The 13,112-nt window shown below is 45.3% G+C and overlaps 1 protein-coding gene across 4 annotated transcripts in view; it reads right to left on the bottom strand.

The window, feature by feature from the left end:
- Nucleotides 1–13,112, bottom strand: part of PCBD2 (pterin-4 alpha-carbinolamine dehydratase 2) — a 51,016-nt gene that overhangs the window by 5,153 nt on the left and 32,751 nt on the right. Inside the window, exon 1 of one of the 4 annotated variants that reach the window (XM_038772127.1) lies at nucleotides 920–938. The exons of the other annotated variants lie outside the window; for them this stretch is intronic. The gene's annotated coding sequence lies outside the window, so the exon portion shown is untranslated. Of the gene's footprint in view, nucleotides 1–919; nucleotides 939–13,112 lie in introns of those variants that run through there. 4 annotated transcript variants of the gene reach the window in all.

Genomic DNA, 13,112 nt, shown 5'->3' with positions numbered 1-13,112 from the left:
GGCAAATTACAGACATTTTTAGGGAGAAATCAATGAATGGATGAATGAAGTATGACTTTGGAGTCACTTTGCCATTCTGAGGAATGCTAGGGTTCCGATCACGGCAAATTAGGCCAATGAAGTTTGTCATTTGGAAATCTCCAAACCATCCAGCAATTAAAAAGCTTTTTCTGTGGACCCCAAATCAAGTATCTGTGCTGGGATTTCCATTTTTCCTCAAGTTCCCTTTGGTTGGTTTTATTCAATGTGCACAATTAAGGTTGCAAAATCGCGAAACAATATCAGATGCGCCCAAACCAAGCTTTCCCCGCCCACTCCCTACCCCCACCCACACCGCCAAGCCCTGGTCTTAGATCTGAGAAATGTCGAGCAGTACTCCGAATGTCTGACCCAGCTGAAGTCCAAATACCATGTATGATTTATTCCAAGTTCCAAGACTTAACTTCTAGCACACTTTATATTTGCAATAGGGATCTCTCGTTACCCAAAGCAATTTTCTTTGATACAAGTTCTTCAAATAAGCTGCCTTTTATATTCTGATTATAGACCATTTTAATTATGCACTAAAAAAAAATATCTCCCACTAAGAAAATGAGCACCAGCTACTCCAAGGTAATTTTCCCAATGCAATCTCCATTAAGCCTCTAAATACTTCCTTTACTAATTCAATGAATTAGAACTCTATTGTTTATGAATCACCTTTATGTTTGTAGGTCTATAACCCTTCTTTTAGAAAATACAATTGGCTTGGAAGGAAATGATATTTATGTCTGATTAGAAATGAAAACACTATTACATAATCAGTTTGGGCATTTCTTCACGTCTTGAAACATGATCGGCAATTTGGTCTAATTGGTGATCAAGGAAACTATCTTGTGATCAATTAAAGTAATTACCAGATTCCGGCAACACAACCTACCTTAATTTCAGCTGGAGTCTGCACTTCTTCAACTTTAATTAAAAATAATGAAAATTATTAAGCAGTCTGCAAAGCAAGATCATTGCCAAGCACATGTGTGTCATCTGACGCGACTGCTGCTCATTGGTAGTGCGCTTTTCCCTTCCCCGTTGCCCCGTACGTGTTTCTTGGGGCACCAAAACGAAATGCTTGGTTTGGGACAGAAAAAAAATTGGCATGGCCCACCACGGCCTTGGCCGCTATAATGACTTTTGTTTATGACTAGAACCACTGCTACGGGAACGTAACATCTTAATTTGCAAACCCCCCCGAACAAGACTTGGGAACAGCCAATGGAATAATGATAATAATAATAATAACAACGATAATAATGATGGTATTTTTTAAGCGGTTACTATCTGCCAAACAGTGTGCTCAGAACTGGGGTAGATTCAAGATAAAGCAGGATGGACACGGTTCCTGTCCCACTTGGGGCTCAGTTTAAGTAGGAGGGAGAACAGATATTGAATCCCCATTTTACAATCAATCAATCAACGGTATTTATTGAGCACTTACTGTGTGTACAGCACTGTACTAAGCACTTGGGAAAGAACAATATAAAAGGCAGTAGACAGATGAGGAAACCGAAGCAAAGAGAAGTGAATAGTCCAAGGTCCCAGAGCAAGGCAGATGGCGGAGCCGGGATTAGAACCCAGGCCATCACTCTCACAGCCCTGTACTCTCACCACTAGGCAACACTACCTGCTACTGGAGTGGGTCAGACCTAGGACCCACCTGACCTACGTGGGGATGAAGAGTTTTTTCATTCCAACCTCAAGGATCAGTTCAGAGCCATTGCTATTCCTCCTTTGGCACGTCTGGGATTTCCACCCTCTCAGGTCTAGCCTGGAAGGTGGCCAATGATCCCACATCTTTCCTCCATGGATCCTCTAATGCCCAGGTCTTTGGAAAGCACCAAGTTTTGGGGGGAATGGGTCTCCGACTGTCCCCTTAAAACTGCCCTGTAGTTTTCGAGGGCGCGGTCAGGGTGAGCGGCGGCATTCCCGAGGAGGCTGCAGCGGGCGGAGGGGGAGCCCGGCAGGGAAGGAGGAGGCCCCGGTCAGAGTCTCCCTCAGGTCGTCTAGGTAGATAGATGATCAATAAGTTGTTGAAGCCCTGCAGCAGAGCACAAGGTCTCACAGGATTTCTCCAATGGGCATCCTGCTCTGGAGGAAGCCCCCAAGGGAGCCAGGAGACACGGCTCCCCTAGGCAGCAAAGCCAAAACCCTCAGGAGAACCTGGGGGGAAATCCTCCTGCCAGGTTAAGCCCAGGCATCCGGCCCCGGCTTCCCAGGGACTATATGAAGTTCCCTTCCAGCTCCAGGATGCAGAATGGGATTGAAACCTTCCACTTACTTGCCATTCCTCCCGCCCAGGTAATGCATCTGTGCCCTCCCAAGCGCTCAGTACAGTGCTCTGCATAGAGCAAGTGCTCAAGAAATTCTGATGATAGACTAATGGGTCTATTAGACAGCCTAATGGGTCCAAGGACCTTCATTGGCATACCAGTGGTCTTCCTCCTTTTTGACCCTTTGTCATTGATAGGGCGATATGGGCTGTATGATGGACCAGTGCACCAGACTTTTGGTAAAATTCACTAGTGAAACAGTCTCTCTCTGTGCAACAGGATAGTTGACCAAGTTTCACACAATCTCATTATTTTATCAAATCCCCCTTTCTTGAAGCCTCCACGTACTCTTCTCCTTTCCTTATTGACCATAGCCCAGTCCCATCTGGCACGAAGCAGCAATCTCCCTGCAAACCGGACAACAGTCTGTGGCCTAGTGGAAATAATAATAATAATAATAATGGTATTTGTTAAGCGCTATGTGCCAAGCACTGTTCTAAGCGCTGGGGGGAATGCAAGGTAATCAGGTTGCCCCACGTGGGGCTCACGGTCTTAATCCCCATTTTACAGATGAGGGAACTGAGGCACAGAGAAGTTAAGTGACTTGCCCAAAGTCACACAGCTGGCAAATGGCAGAGCCGGGATTAGAACCCATGACCTCTAACTCCCAAGCCGTGATCTTTCCACTGAGCCACGCTGCTTCACGGGCCTCGGAGTCAGAGGACCTAGGTTCTAGTCCCAGCTCCGCCACCTGTCTGCTGTGTGACCTTGGGCAAGTCACTTCACTTCTCTGGGCCTCGGTTACCGCCTCTCTAAAATGGGGATTAAGACTGTGAGCCCTATATGGGACAGGGACTGTGTCCAAACTGATTATTCTATACCCACCCCAGTGCTCAGTACAGTGCCTGGCACATAGTAAGCGCTGAACAGCTACCATGATTTAAAAAAATTCAAAAGTACCTTCTCGTATATGTGCTCCACAACTGTTCTTTGCCAGGAAGATGTTTCTTCTGAGAGCAACACAAGGACACAAGGTTTCTTTTCCCTGCAAAGACTTTGCCATTTCAGAATCTTGCCATGTCTCGAAGTTTTGATTTCATCTCTCCAACTGCATCAACATCAACCACTACTTGGAAGCTTGTCTCAAATCCTTTCACATTTCCACTAGTCTTAGTCCTTGTGCAATTCACACACTCGCTCTCCCACTGTCTTTACCCCCAGAATGTACTGAAAAACCCTTTAGCCCCTGGGAGGCTGGCTCCTTAAGGCAGAGATCGCAACTACCAACTCCGCTGTACTTTTCTAAGTACTTAGTACAGTGCTCTGCACACAATAAGCGCTTAAGAACTAGCGATTAAGAGAAACCATTTACTACTACTGTTCCAGATTGCTTCACCAGTTGCAGCTCATGTTAATTGCCTGCTGATATTGGCAGTTCATCATTGCCTCTACGATTGGAGTGGGAAGGTGAGAGAATCCTTTGGTCACTCATTTTCTGGATTCTGATTATTTGTTAAACTCCTTTTTTTTCCTCTCAAACAGCGGTGCAGTGAGAAGAATTGGGTGATGGCCAGGTAATTCACGCAGTGGTAGATTCAAGACAACGGTCTAGTTAACAATCCAGGCTCCTGAAACTGATTTTGTTTTGTTTTCCTGGAATTATTTGTACGGCCTTTCCACCAGCAAAAGAATGGAATTTGGTGCCCGGCGGCAGCTTTCATGATCTAGGCACCCTACGATTATTTACTAGAGTAAGCACAAAGTTATGTAGTGTAATATCCCCAGGCGCCAAGCTCTTGCCTCTCGAACTAATTTAAAATCTACATCTATCACTAAAAATGTGCAGAATATAACTCTTCATGTGCATCTTACCAGAAAACCACAGACCAAAAAAAAAAAGAAAATGTATGGCAATGCTCAACCGGCTAATGAGTTGCTTTGGGGGAGATTTGTCCAAATATGCAAATCTAGTTTCTACATGGGCTTGTCCCAACACATCCCACCCTGGGAAAACCAGTCTTTGAGGAGAACAACTCCAAAGACGGGGAATTGTTTGAGCGACTTGAGCCACTCCAGAGAGACCCTCTCAAACAGAGCCAGGACAAAGTGAAATGGAGAGGAGGAAGATATCATTTTGCCATCTGATTCGTCACCAGGAAAATGAGAGGGGGGAGATGGGAGGGAGATGGGAAAAACAATGAGGAACACTACAAAGAAGAAAAAAAAGCCACAGCCTCAAATTTGTATTCCGCGGGTACACAAATTCCCACAAGTGGCAAACACAATGTTGCAGAATCAATTCCCACCCTACCTCTTTACTTTTCAGCAGAGCTAATGGCTTTGAGGGGCCTGCACAACTTCTCAGCTAATCTGGGTTTATCCTTCCCCTCTCGCTTCTTAAACTGGGAATCAATTCCTCCTTTAATAGTTTTTCAACCTCCCCGCCCCTCAACCCCCTGGTCCCTGCAATGCTTGCCAGCATCAGCTTGATGAGTAATACATCACCAAAGCAATGTAGCCTGATGCGATGGACTAATAGCTCAGCACACAGAGAGTCTCCACTGATGGATGGCTGCAATACATCACTGGAACAAAGCAGCCTGACATTGGACTGCTCAAAAAGATGGGGCTGGTCCAGAAAAACAGCTCCAAGGAGCTCAGCAATTGAGCGAGTGCTTTTTATTTATCTGTGTCAAAGTATATAGGTTATGAACTTGGTAAGGGCCCCGGGCTGTCAAAGCCTTTAGACCTTCTCAGACTGAAGCGGACATACATCCTAAGCACGGCGGTTTTGAGGACGCATTCCCATTCCGTCACGGAAGGTCTGGGGCTAGATCTTCCTCCACCGCCGTGGAGCGGAAAGGCCTTGTGAAACTAAATATTATTACTTAACCAAAGAAAAATCTCAGCATTGGAGCGCCTGTCAAAACTACAGTGAGGGCAAGTCCTTTAGCCCCGGTCGTCATTCCCTCAATCAATCACCCGGCTCTAATTTAGCCCCTTAGACCTAGCAGTGTGTCATCACCATCCTGGAAGCCAAGAACTCCTGAGTTCTAATCCCAACTCTACCTCGCTCTGAGACCTTGAGCAAATCACGTAACCTCTCCCACCTCTGCCAGTCCATCTGAAAACTTGGGACGCTGCTATTTACTCACTTCACAGGGAGGGCGGGAGAGGAGGCGGCAGTGAAGAAGGGGAACATGGCTTTCAGAGGAAGCTCTCCTCCTGAAGGGTGCCACAAAACTGTATCCAGCCCATCAGGGCAAGATGGTGACTCATTCAGAGGACATTTTGGGACATCTTCACGGTTCATTTTGACGCTGCAAATCATCCCGCGGACCCGCTGTGCAGGAATGGCTTCTGTCCGTGTCAGGAAAACTGGTACGGAAATATTTCACAAATTATGTTGAGAACCGAGAACCCTGTCCCGGAGCGCAAAGGCTCGTGAGTACCCGCAAAAAGGAAAAATGTGTTACGTGGGAACTCTCGGAGAATAAACTTTTTTCCACCGCAGGCACAGGGCTAGACAGCACTCGAACTTCATTCGCTGGTCCAAATTTTTCGTACTTCAAGATAAACTAAAATGAAGGGGTATTTTCTTTCCTCGATGTGTGCAAAATGAAATTTCCTCCCTCTTCCTCCGTCTCCTTGCCAAAAAACAAGCTTTGCCCGATGTCCATATTTTAGTGGTAAATTCCTCTCTACAGGTTATGTCTATGGAATAATCTACTTGGCAAAAAAGACAGTGTTTTCACACAAGTCCCGCAGTGCTTGTTTACAATTCTATCATAGAGGAAAATAACAGAGCCCGCGCTATCTAAAATATTTTGACAGAATAAGCACACAAACATTGATCTATTTGAAGTACTTTGCCACTTTATATAATCGCTGTGGAGGAATTCTTTGCCTTTGATCTTTCAAGTTTACATCTCATTCATTATGCAAATGGAATTTTATATATTAAGGAATAATATCTGAGCCATGCTTGAGTCAAACTAAATTCTTCAAATGGCCTTGCCAAAAAGCTCTGTGATTTTCCTATAAAAAAAATTATTCCAATTTGTTGATCTTACATAGGATGAAACATACTGTAACAATCTTCATAATTTATGTCCTGTTGGGACACAATGATTTAAAGTAACATAATACAGAACAGCATCACAGTTAATCTAAACCACCTGACCAGATAAACAACAGTTTCCCTTCTCTCTTCACCGAGGGCATTTCTGTTTATTGTCATATCATTTCCTAATTCCGAGAACATGAAGAATAAATGCGGCCAACCTGCCCTTCAGCTGCAGGCGGGGCCTTTCCAACGTTAGGGGGTTTTCACCCACAGGTACCGGTACAATGTCAAGGGCTCAGGGAGACAGAAAGCAATCCGGGAATTCCGTCCACAGAATTGCTTGCACTGAAGCAAATTGGGGCGGGGGAGTGGGGAGAAGGGGGGACCCTCATCCCGGCCAATCTGGACCAGGTGCAGTGTTATAAACTACATATTTTTGGATGTCACTAAAGATGTAATTCTTTCGAACAAATTACAGGGCCTCAGACGCCATGAGCCAAATTTCTACAAAGGGCCTCGGACGAGGGAGCGGGATTCAGGGTTCACAACCAGTCTGCCGAGCCGCTCGTTTAGGACGGCACTGACCGATCCAGTTCGCTGCCTGTGTGGCAGTTGGGGAAAGAAGGGGTGGGCGGATAGGGGTGGAGGACAGGGGCAAACACTCGGCCCTGTCAACGGGAAGGTTCATTTTGGCTGACGGGCCCAAACTGGGGAAAGGGCTCCAGGGCAAACATCCCCCTCCCCAGCTCCCAGAAAACCTTACTGGGAAGCAGGGTTTCTTCCTGGGGCAGCCAAGGGGATGGTTTAGGACTGCTATGGTGAAAGGGAAAGTGCCGGGACCCCGAGTGCATTCAGTGGATCACCATTCACTGTGATTCGCCGAAAATATTCCAAAGCAAAACAAAATGCCTGTCTGACCAGATTTTTATAAATTCAGTTGGGAACGGGAAAACAAACAATTGTTTAAGAGGGGTTTCCAATATTACTTTCTGCTGTTGCTGAGGATTTTCAAAGCTATTCATGCTCCACTGGAAACTGCTCTGCTTCACAAGCCATCCTGTCCCTGCCAAGAAAATGGTCTGATACACTTTATTACAAGTTTATCGGTTTGCTTACACAGGCAAAGATATATATAATTATCCTTGCCCAAAAAGACCCGGTGCAGAATAAGTGAGATTCCTAGGCTGAAAGGGGCAGGATTACCAAATCACAACTTGATGGGAGAGGGCTAGCTGATCCTAGTCAACAACAATAGGTATCTGTTTCATCGTACCCTCTACTTTGAAGTCTGTTGCAATATCCTGATACAATTCCACTGAGTCTTTCAAAACTGGCAAAACGGAGGCCGCATATTACCACCGTTGTCTTTCTCTCGCTAGAGGAACCTAGGGAGCGAATGCTCCGACCTCGCTGCCTGCAACCTGGGGGTCTCCGGATCCTGGAAATCGGGGAAGAGGAAACTCCATTTTGTAGCATCCCCTTTCGGAGAAGAGAGAACCTAGCTCAAGTAAGGATTGGTAACATTTTGAATTCCATTTTATCAATAAACAGCAAAACCAAAAATTTAAATTAAAAATAATCCAAAAACACATTGGCCTGGAGTCAGACTTTCCAAGGGCTCTTAAAGGCTGATTAGAATGGATTTGTGGTTTTGTTTCTCCAGAGAATTTTCTTTTGGGTGGGAGGAAATAATAAGAATAATAATGATGGTATTTGTTAAGCACTTACTATGTGCAAAGCACTGTTCTAAGTGCTGGGAGGATACAATGTGATCAGGGTGTCCCATGTGGGGCTCACAGTCTTAATCCCCATTTTACAGATGAGGTAACTAAGGCACAGAGAAGTTAAGTGGCTTGCCCAAAGTCACACGGCTAACAAGTGGCGGAGCCGGGATTCAAACCCATGACCTCTGACTCCGAAGCCCGGGCTCTTTCCACCGAGCCACGCTGCTTCTCTGAGTTACAAATCCATCTTTTCCTTGTCTTTGCACCTCCATGGAACCTCGGGTTTTTGAGCCACGGCCAAATCAATCAATCGTATTTATTGAGCACTTACTGTGTGCAGAGCACTGTACTAAGCGCTTGGACTTAATCGACTTAAGAGTTCCTTGAGGATCAAGCAAACTTGGTTATCTTGCACTGCCCATTAGCCTGTGGCTACAGGTTGCCTAATGGCAAGCAATCACCTGTTACCACCATATCAAACATCACTGTCCCTCTATGTACTGGATTTCTTACTGGGGTGGGTGTATTCTTTTGAAATGCATGGTATTTCCCCTGTAAGAGATGTAAAATCAATTGTTAACATACACAGGCTTTCTTTTTCCGCTCGGAAACCTTTTTACATTTAACATTGTTCTGTTAAAAGAAAAAACCCCCAAAAACTAACAACAACAAAAAAATTGCATGACTATGTGGTTTAAGTTTGATCTTCTGAATGGAAAGTGCATACGAGGAATCTCCCTCAGCAAGTCCAAATTCTTTGCATAAGCACACTGAGTAAAGAGTTCCATGAACAAAACTGGGAATGGCAATTGTAGAACTTGGGACACCGCATCAAACAAGAAACTTGTTAAAAGGACCAGCCTTGCTTGTGTTTTCTTAAATGCATTTTTGGCATCCAACCGAAACATTAAATAATACAGTGAAGCTCTCATTAGCCATACACCTGTTAAAGCAATCAGATGCTAAAAATAATAAACCCGGGCAGCAAAGAAGAGGACAATGATAGCTGGACCTGTTCAAATAAATTCTCGGCGTGCCAGAGCAAAACACTAAAAGTACTGGGGGAAAGCTCTCAGAGACGCCAGACACGTTTACGCTATAAAACACAAATTCACACAAAATACATTTTGGTTCTCGTGACTTTTGAGGCCCATGCACCTGTAACTCCTGTTACCTCGGTGCTGTTTTCGCCTGCCACCCTGCCTCCTTGTAGCAGCACGGGGAAATTGTAAACAAAATGCCGAAGCATAAGGCCCTCGCGGCCTCGGGAGGGGTTCGCTAAACCTTTGGCAAAATCCACCAGTTGAGCCACTGCCTAGACGCAATCATGCAACCAGGATTGAGGGGGCGGGGGGATTTTGAGGACCTGGAGAAGCCCAACCCTTTGACGTGAAACCGGGCGTCTTGTCTCCGCCACATGGCCAGTTTACCTTGTACCCTGTTCTCAGGTGGGGAGAAAACATTGGGATCCAAAAGCAAAAAATGGCCTATTTGGTCCGGCACCGTCTCGTCAGAAGGCAGTGGGTCTCTAAGCAAGCCATTTCGTATTGACTAGTCAATGGCGTTTACTTAGCATCCGGTGAGTCTTGGACCTGGTGTGAGCATTTGGGAGAGCACGACAAAAGCAGAACACAATTTCCCTTACCACCTTGATGGAGGAGACAGGGAAAATGATCTACAGGTAATGAAAGTCCAAGGAAGAACAGAGCTAAAGCAGGAAGTGGTCCAAACACTTTGAGAAGAGACAGCTGGACCACTGAAAGCATAGATGAAAATATATACGTAGCTGATAAGCATCACGGATAGAGCACGGGCCTGGGAATCAGAAGGACCTGGGTTCTAATTCTAGCTCTGCCATTTGTCAGCCGTGTGACCTTGAGGAAGTCGCTTCGCTTCTCTGAGCCTCAGTTACCTCATCTGTCAAATGGGGATGAGACTGTAAGCCCCACGTGGGACAACCTGATCACCTTGTATTCCCCCCCCCCAGCGCTTAGAACAGTGCTTTGCACATAATAAGCGCTTAACAAATACCATCATTATTATATGGGCTGTTTTCAGTAAATGACGTACTTTACTGGTGCTCCCAGAGGACTGGATCTACTTGTTAGTACAAATGCCCAGATGCCCAGAGATGAAAACGGTTTGCTCGTTTTCAGAGACCACTTCAGGAGGGACCCACACATCTGGGTGGGAGGGAGAGGGGTAGGAGAGATGAAGAGAAGGTTGTGCGGAGACGATCTACCCCAGCACTTAGTACACAGCACATAACACTCACCAAATACCACAGAAATAAATATATGCTTTATTTACATATATATAATGAATATATTATAGTATATGTTATATGAATATATTATATGTTAATATGATATATTATACTGATATATTAATAATATATTAACAGTATTATATCACTATATAATATATTGTTATATGTTATGTTATATATTAATATGTTAATATTATATTCTAAGCATATCAGAACTTCTGAGAAAAGCACCAAGCTACACAAGTTAAGAATTTCATACTGCCGGGCCTCTAGTTACCAACTCCTGAAAAATGACACTGGGACACTGACCTGTGCCATAATAATAATAATAACTGAGGAACTTGTTAGCACTGTGTACCAAGCATTGTACTAAACACTGGGCTAGACACAAGATAATCAGGTCCCACATGAGCCAGCTTCACAAGTTCCCACTTGGGCCACTTGTACACAAAGTAAGGCAGAGTATATATCTGGATTTCAGATATACTGGCAGATGAGAGTAGCTCGCTCGTCTGCTTCTCTGACCCTCATTCTAGAGATCCCCATTTACATTCACCGGGACAGGGGAATGCAGGGCAAATTGGCTGAGAAACCAAGTCGATGTTTCCAGGTGCTGGGGCTGCCACCAACATGTCCAGAGCAGATTCCCAAGCCTCCTGAAAGCTGCTTTCTTTACAGATCCAAGGGATGATTTCTCCACACCAAATTTCCTGTAACGCTTTAGGAAGGTCTGGCCTAATTTTCAATAAAACAGTCAGAACCTCCGTGGCTGCAGAGGAATTTGAATTCGAGGTACTAAAATGGCTACTCGCAAGGCCAAGGGAGCTAAGGAAAATCCACTCTCCAACATTTGAAGAAAACCATCTCCGGTTGGCACACAGCTGGCTGAAAATAGTCTCGGTGACACACTGCCACCAGGGCAGGGCCACCTAAAGTCAGGCAGACTCATCGTGAGATGGAGATGGCACTCTGGACCAAAGTGGCAATTACAAAAACGTGAACTCCCCCTCTCGGGCCTTTCTTTTCTCTTGCCGACCCAGCCACCGCTGCCCGTGTTTATAATTCAGGATGTTTCCCACCTCACCGTACCGCAGATCCAATCATGTCCCTCTGCTTCTGGGTAAGGAGAGGAGCGAGAAAAGGGGAACACTGAAGCTGCATAAAAGGGCTCACGTTTACCCGTGTTTTTCGGTAAATGACGTACTTTACTGGTGCTCCCAGAGGACGGGATCTGCAGTACAAATGTCCAGAAAACAGTTTGCTCGTTTTCAGAGACCACTTCAGGAGGGACTCACACATCTGGGTGGGAGGGAGAGGGGTAGGGGAGGTGAAGAGAAGGTTGTGTGGGTCCTCCAGACCCACACCACATTATACAATGTTCTTCTCAGCACGCAGCCCGGGGACGTCCCAGGGTAAGCGCCGCAATTAAAACGGCAACATGCCAGTCGGGGATTTAGAGAGGAGCGGGGGGGCGGGAAGAGAAAAGGAGGAGGTGAAAAAGGAGCACCTCGTTCACCCTCTGGTCAGAGCTGCTACTCTCAGGAGGCTCTAGGTTGGTTTCAGTTTATTTTTCTCCCAACACGGGCCGGCACGTTTCCTTTAAATGATGTCTCTGGGAGGCCAAAATAGCGTCAGGAACCGGGCTTCCGGGAATACTCCAAACAACTGAGGTTAGAAAGGCTTGAAAATACAGTAGGAGAGATGGATCCCGTACAACGAAAATCTGCCTTTAACTACTACGAAAAAGCAAAAATTGTTCAATCAAACTAAATTAGCTTAGCCAGTGCTTATGGCTTCCATTTAAGGCCTTTGTGTTGTTCATTCTGATATACTGTAATTTGGCCTGTTTTTTTTTTTAAAAAAAAACTCCTTGAGAAATTAAAGCTAAGCACAATCAATGTTCCTTTGTATGATTTCTTACTTACACCACTAGTGAGGTGGTGAATAACTGCTGAAGTGGATTTGGGTAATGCACGGGGGAATGGAAACAGATCTGTACCCTAGAAATTATTGAAGAATTTGGTATTCGGTTCTTTAAACAGCAGTCTCCGTGCATGGAGAAATCTGCTTCAAGACCCCCTGGATCTCGTTCAGATTTCGGCCAACTCTGTTACTTCATTTTCCTTTCCCTAAAATGGAGGAGAGTAGAGCTGATTTCCATTTTGAGTAAAGCCCCACCCCATTCCTCAACCTTTTGGGGGAAAAAAAAATCCACCCAATACAAATGGCACAAAAATCTCATAAAAAACAGATCCTTCACTGAAACTGAGATCACGAAAGGCCACGGACAGGTTTCGGCCAAAAACGAACATCAGCTCCATTATATGAAAACAAGATTTCCTGACGCCAAAGTGTTAAGGAGAGGCAGGGAATGTGTCTACCGACTCTGCTGGATTGCATTCTCCCAGGCGCTTTGTACAGTGCTCTGCACACAGTAAGCGCTCAATAAATACCACTGAATGACAGAAAACAGTGCCCACAAGGGCAGAACTAGGCGTAGCATGCGTCTATTGCCACTGATGGAGTGGGTGCTTCTTGGAAGCCAGGAAAATACTCGTAAGGGGTTAAGCTTCTCAAACTTATGCTCTTTTCACCTCTCTATCACCCAAATGTCTCAGGTGGTGGGGATTCCCCCCTGGGAAATCACAACATGGTTAAGTAAGGAGATGTAATTTACCTCTTTAGGGCAGCAGAGGGAAAAACTGAGGTCCTGGAACTTCAGTTCATGAAATGAAAACGACTCTCAC

This window comes from Tachyglossus aculeatus, chromosome X1 (assembly GCF_015852505.1).
Source record: "Tachyglossus aculeatus isolate mTacAcu1 chromosome X1, mTacAcu1.pri, whole genome shotgun sequence".
Classification (NCBI taxonomy): domain Eukaryota; kingdom Metazoa; phylum Chordata; class Mammalia; order Monotremata; family Tachyglossidae; genus Tachyglossus; species Tachyglossus aculeatus.
This window is presented reverse-complemented; position numbering and strand designations above follow the sequence as displayed.